The sequence below is a fragment of the Staurois parvus genome, unplaced genomic scaffold, assembly GCF_062004578.1.
Source record: "Staurois parvus isolate SC_StPar_1 unplaced genomic scaffold, SC_StPar_1.0 ptg000287l, whole genome shotgun sequence".
NCBI classification, from domain to species: Eukaryota; Metazoa; Chordata; class Amphibia; order Anura; family Ranidae; genus Staurois; species Staurois parvus.
This window is the reverse complement of record NW_028318083.1, coordinates 3,143,250-3,160,890: the sequence shown is the minus strand read 5'-3', so window position 1 is coordinate 3,160,890 and position 17,641 is coordinate 3,143,250. Positions and strand designations below refer to the sequence as shown.

At 40.8% G+C, this 17,641-nt stretch overlaps 1 protein-coding gene across 2 annotated transcripts in view; it reads right to left on the bottom strand.

The window, feature by feature from the left end:
• LOC149458323 (N-acetyllactosaminide beta-1,6-N-acetylglucosaminyl-transferase-like) overlaps nucleotides 1–17,641 on the bottom strand; it is an 81,570-nt gene that overhangs the window by 23,536 nt on the left and 40,393 nt on the right. The window lies entirely within an intron of this gene.

Below are 17,641 nucleotides of genomic sequence, written 5' to 3'. Positions count from 1 at the left end.
TATAAGCGCTGCACTTTTGTATAGTAATTATAAAATGTAAATGGTAAGCAATAGCTCAGTAGTTATTTCTACTCATACTTCACCAGCTAACCTTGGTATTCAATAATGACTGAAAATAAAACAATATTTAACTTTTATTGATTCTTCTAACCATCAGGCAACTATAAAGTGAATGCAGTTGTTATTCTATTACAAAATACATGATTTTTTTGTAAGTACCTAAATATGATTTGGTAATCCTGTGCCAGTAGATCTGAAACTGAGAGTGAGAAAGAGAGGGGACAGCACTGGGGGTTAATCAGGTTCTGTTGCATGCACATGTCCACATAGAAAATGCTGATAGGTTAAGAAAGTAGAGTAAGGAGAGGGATGACCTCATCCGTCTCCTACTTCTTTATTGTCTAATCAGCAGGCTGAGGGTAGAGAGGACACCAATGAATCTCTTCTACTGGCTCAATAGAAAGCGGTCTCATCTACCTGGCCGTGCTGTGTGCCAGGCCAGCTGTGTAAACTTCAGGACTAAAAGAACAGAAACACATCTACTGGCAGGACTCCTAATAGACTGTTGTACAAGTTGGGTCCAGTAAGGAGCATGTTGTTAAGAGAAACACCTTCATGCTGAGCGCTGGAATCAAAGACAACTCTGATTTTGTCTGGTTTGCGTGGGTGATACACGCCAAAGGATGGAAGGTACTAGCATTCTTCTCCCTCCTTTAGTGGGGGTGCAGGCTTTGCATGATCTCTGTCAAATATATTTTGCATAAAGTCCACAAAGTGCCTTTGCATGTCTGGATTCCTGCTTAAGTTGCACTTTAAGGAGGAGAATCTACTGATGGCCTACTGCAAGTTGTTGGGCAATTTCTCTTTTGCGAGACGAAAAGGTAGGGGTGCTACCCAGTTATTGGAGTCATCTTGAAAGAACTCATTGTCGTCTTGAAAGAACTCTCGGTTAGGGTTTTCAGTTTTCCTACTCTGTTTATTTGCAGCCACAACTGTAGTCGGAGTGGGGAAGATGTCAGTCTTTTTCACGGATACTGGGCCTCTGCGGTTCCTATCGTTGGCCTGACGACTGGTACTCTTAGGAAAAGATGAAAAGAGACTGTACTCACTGTAGAATAAACTTGGGTCGTTCTTGGTCTCTGCAATGTTCCTTTCCAGAAGAAAGAGAATGGAGGGAAGGAAACATTGTTCTGTTTTTTTGTATGATGACCCTAGTGCGTGCGGACCATTTTTCTTGCAAACCATACAGGAGCTTGGAGACAATTGGGTTTACCCCTCTGGCAGTGTCCAGGTAATTTAGTCCAGGTAGTTTTGGGTCTGCCTTGGCTAGCCGAAGGTCGCTCAGTCTCTGGAACCCCTTGTTGTCCTTACCAGATATCTTTGGGAAAGTTTCCAGACGCATGATCAGAGCATTTTCTATAGCTTCTGGACTGCCATAACTTTGCTCTAATCGATCCCATGCAGCTGTGAGGCCTGCTGTAGGATTGTCCATGAAAACTGATCTTAATGGCTTAACACATGCAGCAGAGAGAGGACCAAACCATCTGATCAGCAGCTCCAACTCTTCAGCAGCTGTAATACCAAGATCATTGATTGTAGTTCTGAAAGCACATTTCCAACTTCTGTAGTTTTCAGGTTGGTCATGAAAACTTGTAAGACCATTCTGGCTTTGAGGAAGAGGCAAGACCTCGAAATGCGACAACCATTTGGAGGTCTAATAGTCCCCATAAAGACACCATCTAGGGAGATTGGACCATGCTGTACTTCTTATGATGTGCCTTTGATATTTTATCCTTTTGTGAGTATATTTCTTTTTATATAATAAATAAATTTTCATAGGTAATGCACTAGGCCCATGCGCCCTCTGTTTGTTTTTTAGTATACTGTGCAATGACTACCAGAAAGGGGCAGGAGGGAGGAGTATACACAAGTACGGTGACAGAAAGAGCTCCGCTTAGACATTCTCACTGCGCATTCGTGGTTCAGGGATCGCACTGAGCGGCGATCAGCGGTGCGCTGTGTCCCCCGGACACAGCGGATCACCGATCACGGAAAGAGCCGAAGATGTCGGCTCGGTCATGTGATCAGCTGTATCCAATCACAGCTGATCACATGTAAACAGGGAAATGCCGATTATTGGCATTTCTCTCCTCGCGAGCTGTCATGCTGACAGCTGGAGAGAAGAGGAGAGCCGGTAATCGACTTTCCGCGGAGGGGACATCTACACTGATCATCAGGGCACTGATGATCAGGGTGCCCTGATGATCAGTGTAGCCCCAGCAGTGCCACCTGTCAGTGTCCATCAGTGCCTTATGTCAGTGCTCATCAGTGCCCCGTGCCAGTGCCCATCAGTGCCACATCAGTGCCACATATCAGTGCACACCAGTGCACATCAATGCCACATATCAGTGCCCATCTGAGCTGCCTTTCAGTGTCACCCATCAGTGCCAATCAGTGCCACCTATCAGTGCTGCCAATCAGTGCCACCTATCAGTGCCAGTCAGTGCCGCCTATCAGTGTGCATCAGTGCCACCTATCAGTGCCTGTCAGTGCCAGTCAGTGCTGCCTAACAGTGCCAGTCAGTGCCGCCTATCAGTGCCAGTTAGTGCCGCCTATTAGTGCCAGTCAGTGCCGCCCATCAGTGCCATATATTAGTGCCATGTATCAGTGCTGCCTTTCAGTGTTCATCAGTGATGCCTGTCAATGCTCATCAGTGCCACCTACCAGTGCCTCCTCATCAGTGCCCATCAGTGCCACCTATCAGTGCCCATCAGTGCAGCCTCATTAGCGCACATCAGTGAAGGAGAAAAATCACTTATTTACAAAATTTTATAACAAAAACTAAGAAAAAAAAATTTTTTTTCAAAATTTTCAGTGGTTTTTGGTTTGTTTAAGAAAAATAAAAAACCCAGAGATGATTAAATACCACCAAAATAAAGCTCTGTCACAAAAAAAATGCTAAAAATTTCATATGGGTACAGTGTTGCATGACTGCGCAATTGTCATTCAAAGTGTGACAGCTGCGTGTCCATTTACAGCTCGACCTCCTACCCCTCTCTCTTTTCATTGGTTCTCTGGCTGTGATTGACATTGCTCCCGCTGCTGTTTCAGCCAATGAGGACGGAAAGTCCTTGAGCACATTCCTGGATCACGAAGGGGCTCAGGTATGTATAAGGAGGGCTGCTGCACACAAAAGGTTTTTTACCTTCATGCATAGAATGTATGAAGGTAAAAAACCTGGAGTCTTTATAACCACTTTAAATAGAAGCTGAGGAGTGAAAAGAAAGCTTAACCAAAGAAGTGGAAGTAGTAAGGAATGGTTACATTTCCAGCCATGTTTTTTTTTGCTGTATGTGTACTGTATGTGAGATTTCCATTCACTTCCTGTCCTAGAGACATAGGAATAAGCAGAGATCTTTCCAAAGGCAGATGTTATCATCTCTTACACAGTTGTCACTTGAACAGACTTAGCCAGTTATTCATTTCCTCTGTTCTTGTGACAACTCAAAAAATGTTGGATTTGCCATCACTTTTTGTTAAGGAGACAATGGTCACCAGGATCAATAGTACCGTAATGTGGAACTGCCATGTGGTGACACATCAATTAAAAAACATACATGGGTTCTGACCCTTCCACATTCTATTCAAAACTTAAACAAAAAGATTTTGCCCTACATACACTTTATAATACTATTACTTGGGGAGGACGGAGAACCTTTGGCCTGGAAGAAAAGCACAAACTGTCCCTTTAATGGTAGCGGCAGATTAGTGTGGGCTAAAGAAAAGTGTGCCATGGTGCCCTATTGATTGGCGGGCATGGTAAATGGTGGGTGTTCCTTAATGACATGGATAATTATGTAATGGACTGCAGGTGTTGCTCTGATTGTTGTCTGAATAGTAAAGTGTCTCCACTCAGGACCACCAGCCCAGCATATTCATGTATACTGGCCTAGAGGGCAAACGCCCAGCTGCCCAACAGCACTCTCCCAAATGTACCTACTAAACATACCTTAGATCTAAACTCTCTCTCCTTTTATTTTTTTTCCTTGAAAATGTTATCCTGTTGAGTTTAATTGATTTTATAACTTAAAGTGTTACTAAACCCACAGCAGTAAAATCAGTCTGTATATGCAGTAATGCATGCTTGTTATGCTCACTGTGGAACATAAGGGGTTAATCCTCTGCATTGTGTAAAAAGGCTGTTTGATCCTGTCTTCTCTGATCCTCCCCTTCTAATACTGCCCCCAATCCATCTGCTGATAGAACAGATAGATAGCTTTGGGGGCAAGCTGCAATGCTCAGTTTGTTGTGTATTGCTAGAGAGTTTTTTTTTTCTTGAGAGACTGCATGTGATCAGCACAGGGCCAATCAGCACTGTCCAGACAGAGGGTCAGGGGTTATGCGGCCTCATAGGAGAATCAGGGGAGAATGAAAACTCCTCCTACAAGCTTTACCAGTGCTCTGCTGGACACTGATAGAAGTCACAAGACTGCTCTATCTGCCGATAAGAAAAGGTATTTAGCAGTTTATATTTACTAAAATAAATGCATTTCCATGTTCTGTGTACTGTGGGAGACCTGAAATAGCAAATGCAGGGTCCTGGGTTTAGTAACACTTTAATACAAAAATAGCAGCGCTTGTGTCGGATATAAAACTTCAATGTTCAAGGATCAATATAAATATGTGAATCAATCAATAAATAATATATTTGTTTTATATATAGTTAATTCTCTCACATATATATTAATTTTTTTCCTAAGCGCAACAGCACCCCCTTTTTTCTTTCAATCAATAAACAATCCAATCCAAAAAAAAAAAAAAAAGTAAGACAAAAAAACGCCACAAAGACCACCATAAATAGTGTTACAAGTCCATAGTCCCCTTCTTACATCCAGTGACAGAAAAAAATCTTCAATGTGCATGTGATCATCAGCCGACTCCGTTTTCAGACACCACGGGGTTTATTTACTAAAGCTGGAGAGTCCAAAATCAGACTCCCTTCTGCATAGAAACCAATCAGCTTCTAACCTCAGCTTGTTCAATGAAGCTTTGGCAATGAAACCTGGAAGCTGATTGGTTTCTATGCAGAAGGAAGTCTGATTTTGGACTCTCCAGCTTTAGTAAATAAACCCCCACATGTCCAGATAGGTCACTGCCTATTTACTGCCACTCGCCGAATAATATGGCTTATCTATACCTGATAAGTGAAAGCGCTTGTAAATTACTCCTCCTTCTTGAGTTTTGGGTATATAGTTAATTGATTTTATGTTGAAACAAATATTATTTATCTTCCTTATTGTTATCAATCTGACGTCTTCACCTTAGTACTCTACAGAAAACTTAGAAACATTTAGATCAGACTTTGTCCTCAAAGGAGCTTACAGTCTAATTTCCTTATCACAATTGTATAGGCAAAATCTAGGGCCAAATTGAATAGAACCCAATTAAAGTGCAAAGAACCTAGAGGAAGGACACAAAAACTCTATGTAGATGGTATCTTTACAATATATCACAGCTAGGACCCAATTCAAGGTAAGAGCTATGTCAACCCAACCGCCATGCTGCCTATGATCTTTGCTGTATATTTACATTTGCATATTAAGTGAACACAATTATGTCTTCTCCTGCCTCTACTGTCAGTGTTATGGGAGGCAGTAGTTGCACATAGAAAGAAAAAGTATTAGACACTATCATTTTCACCTGTCCCTACTGGGTCTATCATAGGAATATACGGAGTAAAAAGTAGGAGCAAGTGATCTTAATACCCAAGCTTGAAGCAAAACAAGGATACAGGGATGGGTGACCTGCTGCAGCAGTTCTGGACACGTTTATAACCCAATACAGAATGAGTTTCCAAACATTTACAAAGGATCATATGTTTGCCAATCAGTTGTAACTATCAGTGTCAGGAAATAATTACTGAGGTATCTGAGCTCATATGACTCACACAACTAAAATATTGGCTTACTGCAATCTCATCCTTTTGTGTACATTTTCTAATTGTTCCATATTCTTAAAATAGAAGCTTTTCTTGTACTTGGTAAATGTAATATGGCAATACAGGTGAACCAAATGATCTCTTCCCACGCACATTTATGAAATGTAATTAACTATATCATGTTTTCCCAAACCAGTGCAATAAAGGATTTATTATTCTCACATATAACTGAATTTAACCAATTATTTTAAAATAAGAAGCCTTACATATATTCAGTATTGAAATTTTAAATTATCCGATTCCTTCTTAAATTAGCAAGCAAATTGCAAAATTCAAGCAAATATAATGGCTAATACTTGTTTTTTTCAGTGCCTCTAAGCTATATAGTAGCTATAGGATGAATAATAGGATTCCATTGTCTAAACCTACAATTATACTGTATGTAGAGTCTCCAATGAAACTTGGCATTTTGGCTAAACACCACCCCTGTCCTTGTAGTTCTCTCATGACAGCTTCAATTTAAGATTTTAAGTTGTCGCTGTTTGTGCTACTAGAGGAGATGGGTGTGTTTGGGGTGTCATCAAGATCTCACAAAATCTGCTTTCTAGACTTACATGGAGGACCACATGCTGATTGAAAGTATTACATATTTATCATCCCTATGCAATAATCTAGATTTACCTGATTAAAACAGAATTATTTGTAAAACCAAATGCAACAAAGAAAATAACTATAGAAACTCTAAATTCCCTTTAAACTTTATAAAAAAAAATCTAATGACCAGATATGTGTTTCATTTCGTTATGATTCCTTTTTCCAGACAAAAATTTGATTTTCAGAGATTTGGATGTATATGAATCACTGAATGGACATAGTAACGAATAACAACTAATCTGATCTGAAAAAAAAAGTTATTAAAAAATTAATGAATGCATTTGTTCAGTCAGGTGAAATCACATGATACGATAGTAGTTCGGGCCCATAGGGAAATTAAATCAATTTTCAAATTTGTTTGATATTTCAGATTCAAATAACGAATGGATCCAAATGTTGTTCCATTTGTTAATTTTGGAAACACATGATGCCAGTCGACATTTTCCAATCAGCTTATGCCATTTCTCATGGTGGGTTGGACTGTTGTTCAAAAATATTGAATCCTTCCAATTAGAATCCGTCCAATTGAATATATAGCGATTTTTCCAGAAAAAATGAATTTTTAAAATTCACCCAGACCAACGAATATACGAAACAAATGCCAAAGATACAAAACGAACTCTGAAAATGAATCGGTTTAACATAACAAATATGACAAAAGCAAATTCTTCAATGAACGAATGCATCCGAAATGAAAGAAAAATATCCGGCGTGCACATGTCTACTAATGACAGGATTTGTGCTGCCAAAGAACTGGAATAAATCAGTTGTCTCCTCAATAAGGAACTGGGCTGTGACGGTGAATCAGTTTACGCAAGTGCGATACTGGAAATCTCAGCAGTACAATGAGGTCTTCCAAGAAATGCAAACGCAATGGCTCTGATTCACTGACACAAATATTTATAAACATTCTGCTATCCTAGTTTTTTCAGTTTGGTTTTCTAGGGCTCAGTGTCCTTATTACAGATATACAACACATTTCCATAAGATTTTACATTTTTTTTAATACTAGCAGCTTTACTCACTTTTCTTGTTTCTTCAGTTTTGTAACTGCAAACATGAGAAAGTGTTAAATCTATTTACTATAAATTAAGATTCTTGAATAATATTATGGGTGATGTAATTCCTAAATTGATACCATCTTTTGTCTGTATATAATGTACTATGTCAAAGAAAAAAAATAACAGCACCATTGGGAAGAAGCATTACAGAAGCAGCTATCACTAGTGACAGACTGTTGAGTGCCTGCATTTACTAGATGTCACACAACAGTGAATTTTGAGTGTTGAATGGAATTCTTCATAAATTACATCATTCAAAAACATTAGTTCTCAACAACTAGGAACATCTGTTAATTGTGACTCAATTACTTACAGCCTTGTCTCTGTTTTTTGGCATGATGTACTCCATGTCATGTGTCCAGCACCTAATTTTGTATTGCTCTCGTGGGTGTATTCATCTTTGCATATGAACTATATCTAGTGGCCAGTTAGTATCACTTTGCATAATGTCATGTGAATTAAAGTAGTATATTGACCTGTTGCTTCCATGCCATTTAAATCTTTCTTTGAATGAAGATATGACAGGATGGGAAACAGGATCCCCATTTACTTGTACAGCTTTTCCCACAATTTTTACCTTAGAGGAACCCTTGAAACATTTCTCAGGTCTCATGGAACCCCTGCTAAAACCACTTTATTGGGGTAAGTGGAAAACAGCTGGCCCTGGAACTATGCAGCACCTTCAAAGGGGTCAATCAGTGACAGCTCAAGGAACCCGAAGCAACCTCTGGAGGAATCCTAGGGTTCTACAGAACAGTTGTCCTAGTCCAGGGGTGGGTAAACTGCATCTCTCCAGCTGTTGCAGGACTACAAGTTCCATCATGCCTCTGCAAGTCATAGCTGTAACTGTCAGTTTTGTAATCTTTGCAATGCCTCATGGGAAACATAGTTCCACAACAGCTGGAGAGCCGCAGTTTGCCCACCCCTGTCCTAGTCTATACTCAGGAGAAGCATCATCCTACGTTTTTCCCTTGTGGTACCATAAACTGTAAGTTTATTGATGTCTACCAACATCCAGCTTATACTATACCTGCCAGCTATATGCTTGCAGCCAGTTGCACTTAATAATCTTTTAATTATATAGTCTGGCCAGACACCCAAAGGCCTCTTGAACTTCTTTAGGGAAAGCCTTGTATTACAGTGGGCATTGACTCAAATGAAGGTGGTTAAGTGGCTCTGTCAGGAATAAGTACAAGAACAGGTGATGGGGTGGAGCCTGAATGCTAAAAAATTGTTATTCTGAGGCATGTTGCTCTGACCTGAGAAGAAACCATGTGATGGCTTGTTACAACTTTTTTATCAGTTTTGACCTTGCCAGCAATTGACATTGTTTTAATGGTCTATGCCCTCAAGTTAAACTCTGGGGTCAGTCTAATGCCTGTATGGCAATTTATGGTTTATATCTGCTCACAGTATAATTGACAGGGATTGGTTATTTGTTACAATTGGAAAAGTTCAATAAAGCTGTGACCTTGCCTTTTTCCAACTTAATAAGCCTCTGTGTCATTTTTGGACAAGGTATTGGTCACAATGCCAAGGACCATTCCCCTGCCTTCATGTATATCGTATATGGCCAGATTATTTTCCAGTGGGCTTGCATGCTATGGTTGCCATTGAGAAAGGGTATTCGGCTAAGTACAAGTAGGTCATCTATTTGACAGTTGCAAATACTTAAGCCTAGTACCTACGAGAATATCAAGCAAATGATCATCCATTTTTTTGCATGCAAGTCTTATATCGAAAACAAATAGTTTTCTAAAGGTATAAAAATTCTCGTAAGACAGAATACAACTTTGGAAGTGATGTATTGTATTGTATTGTATTCTTTCGTTTTCAAGCATGTGCAATTTTTTTTAAAATACTATACTAATTAAATGAAAATCCTTTGTTTTGTGATCTTACAAGAACAAATGTCAGGCTTGTCCCTTCAGATATGTTGTATGAACTGTCATGAGCGGCTCTCAAAAGCTGTATACTAATGAATGGATTATTTGACGATTGCCCCAAATACGTTTTTTTTCATCTGATTTTCTGACCATGTGTACCAGGCATTAGAGGAACTGCACTGCTGACATTTACTGAAATATGGCTGTTGGCTACTTATTTTTTAGGTCTCTCCATGAATACCTATGATGGACAGTATAGCAGAAGAACCTATGTTAGACTGGTATGTGGCACTGAAAGCTGCACCCGCTCTTGGGACTGGCATTGTACCTGGCAAAATAGTAAAATGGTGGTTTTGCATTTGCTGTTTATACTGTTATCAAATACTGTTACCTTATCAAATCATTGGTGTTCCAATTACCTCCATGGCCACAGGTGTATAAAATCAAGCATCTAGGCATGCAGACTGCTTCTACAAACATTTGTGAAAGAATGGGTCACCCTCAGGAGCTCAGTGAATTCAAGCGTGGTACTGTGATAGTTTTCTACCTGTGCAATCCGTGAAATTTCCTTGCTACTAAATATTCCACAGTCAACTGTTACTGGAATTATAAGAAAGTGGAAGCAACTGGGAACAACAGCAACTCAGCCACAAAGTGGTAGGCCACATAAAATGACAGAGCGGGGTCAGCGCACACTGAAGCACACAGTACACAGACTTCGCCAACTGTCTGCAGAGTCAGTAGCTAAAGACCTCCAAACTTCATGTGGCCTTCAGATTAGCATAACAACAGTGTGTAGAGATCTTCATGGAATGGGTTTCCATGGCCCAGCAGCTGCATCCAAGCCTTATATCACCAAGTGCAATGCAAAGATTTAGGTTCAGTGGTGTAAAGCAAGCCGCCAGTGGACTCTAGCGCAGTGGAGACGTGTTCTGTGGAGTGACAAAATACACTTCTCTGTCCGGCAATCTGATGGACGTGTCGGTTTGGCGGTTGCCAGAAGAACGGTACTTGCCGGACTTCATTGTGCCAAGTGTAAAGTTTTGTGGAGGGGGGATTATGGTGTGGGGTTGTTTTTCAGGGGTTGGGCTTGGCCCCTTAGTTCCAGTGAAAGGAACTCTTAAGGCATACCAAGACATTTTGGACAATTTCATTGCCCCCAGCTTTGTGAGAACAGTTTGTGGATGGCCCCTTCCTGTTCCAACATGACTGCGCACCAGTGCACACAGCAAGGTCAATAAAGACATGGATGAGTGAGTTTGGGGTGGAGGAATTTGACTGGCCTGCACAAGAGTCCTGACCTCAACCTGATAGAACACCTTTGGGTTTAATTAGAGTGGAGACTACGAGCCAGGCCTTTGCGTCCAATATCAGTGCCTGACCTCACAAATGCACTTCTGGAAGAATGGTCAAACATTCCTATAGACACACTCCTAAACCTTGTGGACAGCCTTCCCAGAAAAGTTGAAGCTGTTAGAGCTGCAAAGTGCGGGGCCAACTCAATATTGAACCCTACGGACTAAGACTGGGATGTCAGTAAAGTTCATGTGCGTGTAAAAGCAGGTGTCCCAATACTTTTGGCAATATAGTGTATATTGACAAAAGAGACTACTAAAGGCTATCAAAATGCTAAAAGACAATTATTGAATGCAGACATGCTTAAACAGACAAGAGACCACTGAGATGATGTTCTAGAACCTCTTTTTATCTTTTGTTGAATCCTTCAATGCTATTACTGATTTCATTGCTTTGCAATAGTAAGTGGTCATGGAAAAATCCATCTGTTGTATTGTGTTGATAGAAAGGAACAGATAAATACAATAGAGGTCATCTAGGAATTATATGACTAAATAAAAGCTCAAAGCCACAAGCTACGTGCTTTTGTTCAGTTCCCAGAACTCTGGTGTGACTACTAAAAGCCTTTCATTTTACAGGAAATAGGTCCTTTTCTCCCTTTAGTACTTTGTAACAGTTTACTATAAAGATATCTTTTTGTCTTCTCTTTGTAAATGAAGTTACTAAACAGTTTCCTGCAGGTCATAACCGATTTTATCATTTAATTCAATAACAGAGCTTGTGAAAAACAAGTTTCATAGCAATTGTATCTAAAACTGTACAGATGCTCTACACTATAATTGAACAAAGAATGTTTTAAAGTAAAAAAACTGTCTTTAGAACCACTGTAGCTCTAAACATTCAAATGTCAGCAAAGCATTAGGTTAGTTAGTAGTACTCCCATCAGAGAGAAGTTGGAGGTTTCAGAAAATGCACTGTATGCCTATATACCCCACAGGCTCTTTCTGCACCAATGTGGTTTATAGTAGGTAGAAAAGCTAACTCTTGTCCCCCCTGTCCCAGCCAGGGGAGTCCTGGATTCACACTACTTTGTAGGTTATGCTGATGCAAGCATTACCACAACACACCATATGGCAAAGGTATGTGTTCAGCCCTTAAAGTGATATGAAAGGCAAGTTTTTAAAAAAAATAACAAACATGTCATACTTACCTGCTCTGTGTGGTGGTTTTGCACAGAGCAGCCCTAATTCTTCTCTTCTTGGGTCCCCTGCCGGTGTCCCTGCCCCTCCCTCCTGCCGAGTGCCCCCATAGCAAACAACTTGCTATGGGGGCACCCAAGCAAGTTTGCTCCCAATTCGCTGCTCTGCATGTCCTTTCACACACAGAGCCCCGGCTCGGCCCCACCCCCTCTCAGCCAATGAGGAGAGATAATCACTGAGTGCTGAGCCTATTGTGCACATCAGACTATCACGATGGGGATCAGGTAAGGGGGCAAGGGGGGTGGCAAGGGGCTGCGGCACAAAAGGATTTTTACCTTCATGCATAGGTTGCATGAAAGTAAAAAGCCTTAAGCCTTTAGAACCACTTTAATAAATTAATTGGCTTTATGCTGTTTTGTTTAACCCAACCTGTAGTATGTTAGTAGGCATACACTGAGCAAACTTTTGTGATGTGAAAGAAAGGTTTACTCATAGCACATTACACAGAAAGTCAGAAGTGTATGCTAAATAAATTGATCTTTCTAGAATAGTTTTCTTTATAAATATGTTATCTATATTTGCTGTAACACACCTGAGCAATATGACTCAAGTTTGTGACTATAAAGCCAGCCATAGACAGATCAAAATTCAACCAATTTGGCAAGAAGTGGCTGAATTTTGATCCATCTATGGGTAGGCTAGTTGTACTGAAGTGGATCTATCAACCAGCCTGTCGGAGTCTTTTTTGTCCATCAATACTGGCGGCTATAGCCATCGGCAGTGATCATTGTATCCTTCAGTGGGAAGTGGCTGAATTTCAGTCTATCTATGGCAGAATGATTGTACTAAAGTTGCATCCTGAATGCCTACCAGCTGCAGCTATACTGCCATCTGTGGTGGATCGCTTTATAGACGTTGGTAGGCCTTGCCACCAGTGTGAAGGAGCACACACCAAACATTCCCTGCAGATGCATCCTCCTGGTGCAGATATTTTCAATATATTGGGCAGCACAATGGCTGAATAGTTAGCACTTCCGCCTGGCAGTACTAGGGTTGTTGGTTTGAATCCCAACCATGGCACCACCTGCCTGGAGTTTGCATGTTCTTCCTGTGTGGGTTTCCTCCAGATACTCCAGTTTCCTCCCACAATCTGAAGACATGCTGGTAGGTTAATTGGCTCCTGTCTAAATTGGCCCTAGTATGTGTATGTATGAATGTAAGTTAGGGACTTTAGTTTGTACGCCTCTTGAGGGTTAGGGACTGATGTGAATGTACAATATATATATGTAAAGTGCTACGTAAATTGACAGCGCTATATAAGTACCTGTAAAAAATAAATATAGTGATTGATTCACCTGCAGTGAATGCTTGTGTAAGTAAAAAGTAATTTACAGATGAAACAAATTCCTTTTTTCCCCCCTAATTTCAGCGATGTTTTGAGGCATTACTACAATAAAAAAAAAAAAAAAAACCTATGAAAAGGAATACAAATTTTAAGCAATGTGATATAAAAAAATAAATAGCAATAAAAATTTGTCAAAATATAGGGGAGGTGAAGGGAAGGGCTGATTAAAGTTGATTAGGTGGTAATAAGGAGTTTTTTGGGTTTTTTTTTTAATCTCCTACTTGTATTAAGGTTGCTTTTTCTAATATCATATGTAGAGCAAAGGTCACCCCTCTGATCTGCACATGAATGAAACCAATATTATGGTAAAATAATAATACCGTTATCAGATTGCTCAATGAAGCTTCTGAACGCTGCTGGAACACTGCTCAGAAACTTTGTTTTACACAGCAGCAGCTTGTCCTTGCTATACAACAGCATACCTGATGAGTGGTTCATGTTTGCATTCAGACATTGCTGTACTGCTACAGTCCACCCCATTCTAATATGTCTGTAATCTGGCAATGCTGGAACACATCTGCTGGTGATGACTCTCAGATACAGAAAGACTGAACCACACCCTTCTGAGGAAGTTATGGTGAAACTTGCGTGTGGCCCTTCTATAGTCTAGGTTCACACTTTAGTGTTTTGCCATGCATTTTGCAGAGACACACTACAGTCCATTTAACATGATTTCTTATGGGACACGTTCATATCTCCGCATGTTTTGGAAAGGTTCAGGGACTTTTTTAAACACAAAATGTTGCATTTTGGTTCAATAGACTTCAATGGAGTCGCTACAGAAATGCATGTAGTATGTTTGAAATGCATTTGTGATGCGTTTAATCTGCCCAGCAACAAGTTGGCAAAAAAACCCACAAAACGTGTCAAAACCGCATGTCCAAAAACACAAAACACACCACAAAAAGCACTGCAGAAATGGATCAAACACAACCTGCATAGCTGTGAACCTAGCCTAACTAGGTTCAAATCCTCCCCTTATTCAAACCTGGTGATGCTGTAGCTATAGCTGCTGCTGTGGTACAGAAAACATAATGATGTTCATTATGGCAGCTGAGATTTGCTGACAATAGCAATTCAGCAATACTTACCTTTGCCCAAACGGTCTGATGCCTGTGAGGTCCCTTGCCAGCTCCCCCCCCCCAGCTTCCAGGTGTTGGTCTTCTGACATCTTGTTTTGCCAGTGAAGGATGACATCACTCCCAGGCATGCTCAGGAATGCAGTCTTCCCATCCCACAGGCTCTATGCCAAAATGTAAACTGAGCTGTGCATGTGCAACTCAGTGTACATTCTGCAGAAGATTTGAGCAGGCAGGTACTGTAGGTTTACTTTATTGCAGAAGATACATTGCATGTCTCGTGTGCATTACACCCCGGTCACATTGATCCTGACTTTGAAATCATGCAAGTTCACTGTAAGTCGCACGATTTCGAAGTCTTGATGCCAGTGTAATTTGAGGTGCGATTTCCAAGACATCTGACACAGATGTCTATGCAAATCGCACCAAAAGTAGTGCATGCATTACTTTAGAAAACAGTGTGGCTCCGACCAAGTCGGAACCACACCGATAAGACTGCAGTAATTGCAGACAAAAGGGGGTGACTTGGCATGCAATTTGCAAGTCGCATGGCATGCAAATCACATGCAACGTCGCACCCAGTGCGACCGGGGTCTTAAAGAGCCTGCCTGATCACAGTTTATTTGGAGACTTTGGTTCCGCTTAATTGCAGCACATGGTAATGTGCAAAATAGTGCACGTTAACGCACCACAAAAATGTAATTGGATCCAGGGGCGAACTGACCATTTGGAAACTCGGGCACTGCCCGAGGGCCCGGGGCCAGTAGAGGGCCCCATGAGATGCTGTGGTACCTTTTTCATAGGCTTTTTTAAGTTTGGGCAAGGACACAGGGGCCTCATGATCCCCTATTGCCCAGGGGCCCCATGAGTTGTCAGTCCATCCCTGATTGGATCCTTATACTTCTGCCAGATCTAAACTGTGCGAATCACTGGGACCTGTGCTGCCACCATTGCAAATTCTCCTGGATGGTCTTTTGCTTCTTCTATGCTTTCGTGGAAAAATCTCATCTATTGTTGGAACATATAAAAACAAATGGATACAGCGCACTCGAAAGTAACCTAAAATGTGACAAGTCAATGATGTGAATAAAATAAACAAACTCCTAAACATTATGCCATTTTCCAAATGAATACGTGTCAAAAAAATATCCAAACAATATCATTTGTAGCAATGTGTAGATTTATATATTCAGCCCAAACTCTGTGTCAAACCCATGCGGTTTGAAAATACCTTCATGCATGTCAAACCTTGTGATCATTACACAACAGAACACAGCACCCATTGTCCAATGATTTTCCACCTCTATGCAAACAGGGAAAGCACCAGAAAATAATGACCTCTATATTTCAAGGTCAGAAAAGCTTAAAACTGTCACTACACTTTCTGATCTTATCTTCCGATCTTGAGATGTTCTCCATACCAATAACCATCGCTCAGTAATAGGAGGATTTCCCAGCCCTCCAGCTTTCAAGGTTAAGTTCAGAGACAGAAGAAAGGCTAAGTTCACCATTTAGGAAAAAAAAAATGAATGCACATATTTTTGCAGAAAAAAAAGTGCATGCTTTTCCCCTACAAAGTATTTCACCCACAATCAGCGGATCATGGGTGCAATGTCAGGTTTCTGCAGACACTTACTCCAGCTTTCTTGTCACTACAAACTGTATGGGCTTTCTGTTGGAGGAAGTGTCAATGAACTATGAAGGTGCTCATCAGTACCATCACAGTCCATTGAGAACTACAAGCCATCTGCCGCAGTGTCAGTTGGGACTTGTAGTGTCTTCATTCACAGATTCACGCTGCTTTTAAAATGTGACAGTGGGTGCGGGGCAGAGGATCCCTTGCCCGCTGTCACAGTGGAATAGGTGTGGGGGGTGAGCGGGGAATAAGCTGGAACATGTTACATGTTACACCCTAAATGAGTTCCAAAGGTGAACTTAGCCTTTAAAACATCTCCTTTTCAAAATTCACCACTTGTAAGCCATACCAAAAAGAAAACGTCACAAAGTGTAAAACCACAGACTTTATTAAAGAAACTTAAAAACGTATGCCACTCATTTGGATCAGTGCTTACAATTGCATGGATTAAGGGCTCGTTCACACCACTTGCATAAGGGGAATGCACTGCCATCTACAGACGCACTCATTTTTAATGGCACCCACACAGATCTAGCAAATGGTCCTGCACTTGTGGCCACCAAAATGCATGGTACTGCAGTACCATGCAGTTTGGTGCAACGTGTGTTAAAAAATTGTGCCAGACATACTTTTTTTTTTGCATTCCTGCATGTTTGGCAGCCCATTGAAATTGATGGGCTGTTGAAAATGCACCATGCACGATTCATGAAAACGCACCCGAGAAAGCACATGTTATGGTATGAACTGGCCCTAAGAATTCTAAACTTCATAATGGAGCATTAGAGGAAAAATTGTGACATAAGCTGCAGCAGGACTCAGAGGAAACCAATGAGTGATATAGCTCTGTCTTCCACCACAATTTGTCACAACAGAACTTTGTAAAGCTACATATTATATTGGCTGGTCATTTATTGACACATGCATTCATTTGTAGATGTGTTATAATGTTTCTGAGTTGTTTTATTTTATTCACACGTCATTGACTTGTCACATATTTTAGGTTACTTGAGAGTGTGCTGTAGCATTTTATTTTTATACTTTTTTAGTGTTTTTTGACCATGTGGTTACAGCAACTTCTTTTATATTTGGTGGATGGTAGCCAAAATTTCAGTACTTCGAAATTTCTATATTATAGTTGCAACATGTAACTGACAGCATTTCTATATCTCTATAGGGATGAATATTATGAGCCCAGACAGCTCATAACGAAGCGAGATAGCATGGATCTGGCAGCAATGTGGACGACAGGTACGTATAAGACTTTGGATGGGGGGGGGGAGTGCTGGGATTGGTAACCTAAAAGATACTTATATCTATCCCTTTCTGGCCATGTGGCTTCCCAGCCCCGACTTCCTTTTAACTGGGTATTTATGCCTGGTGATGTGGCTGATTGGCTATCACAGTGGCCACATAGTCAGAAGCCCATCCCACAGGCTCCCTATCATGACTAGAGACTGAGAACTGTCTATGACAGCTTGGTGATTGTG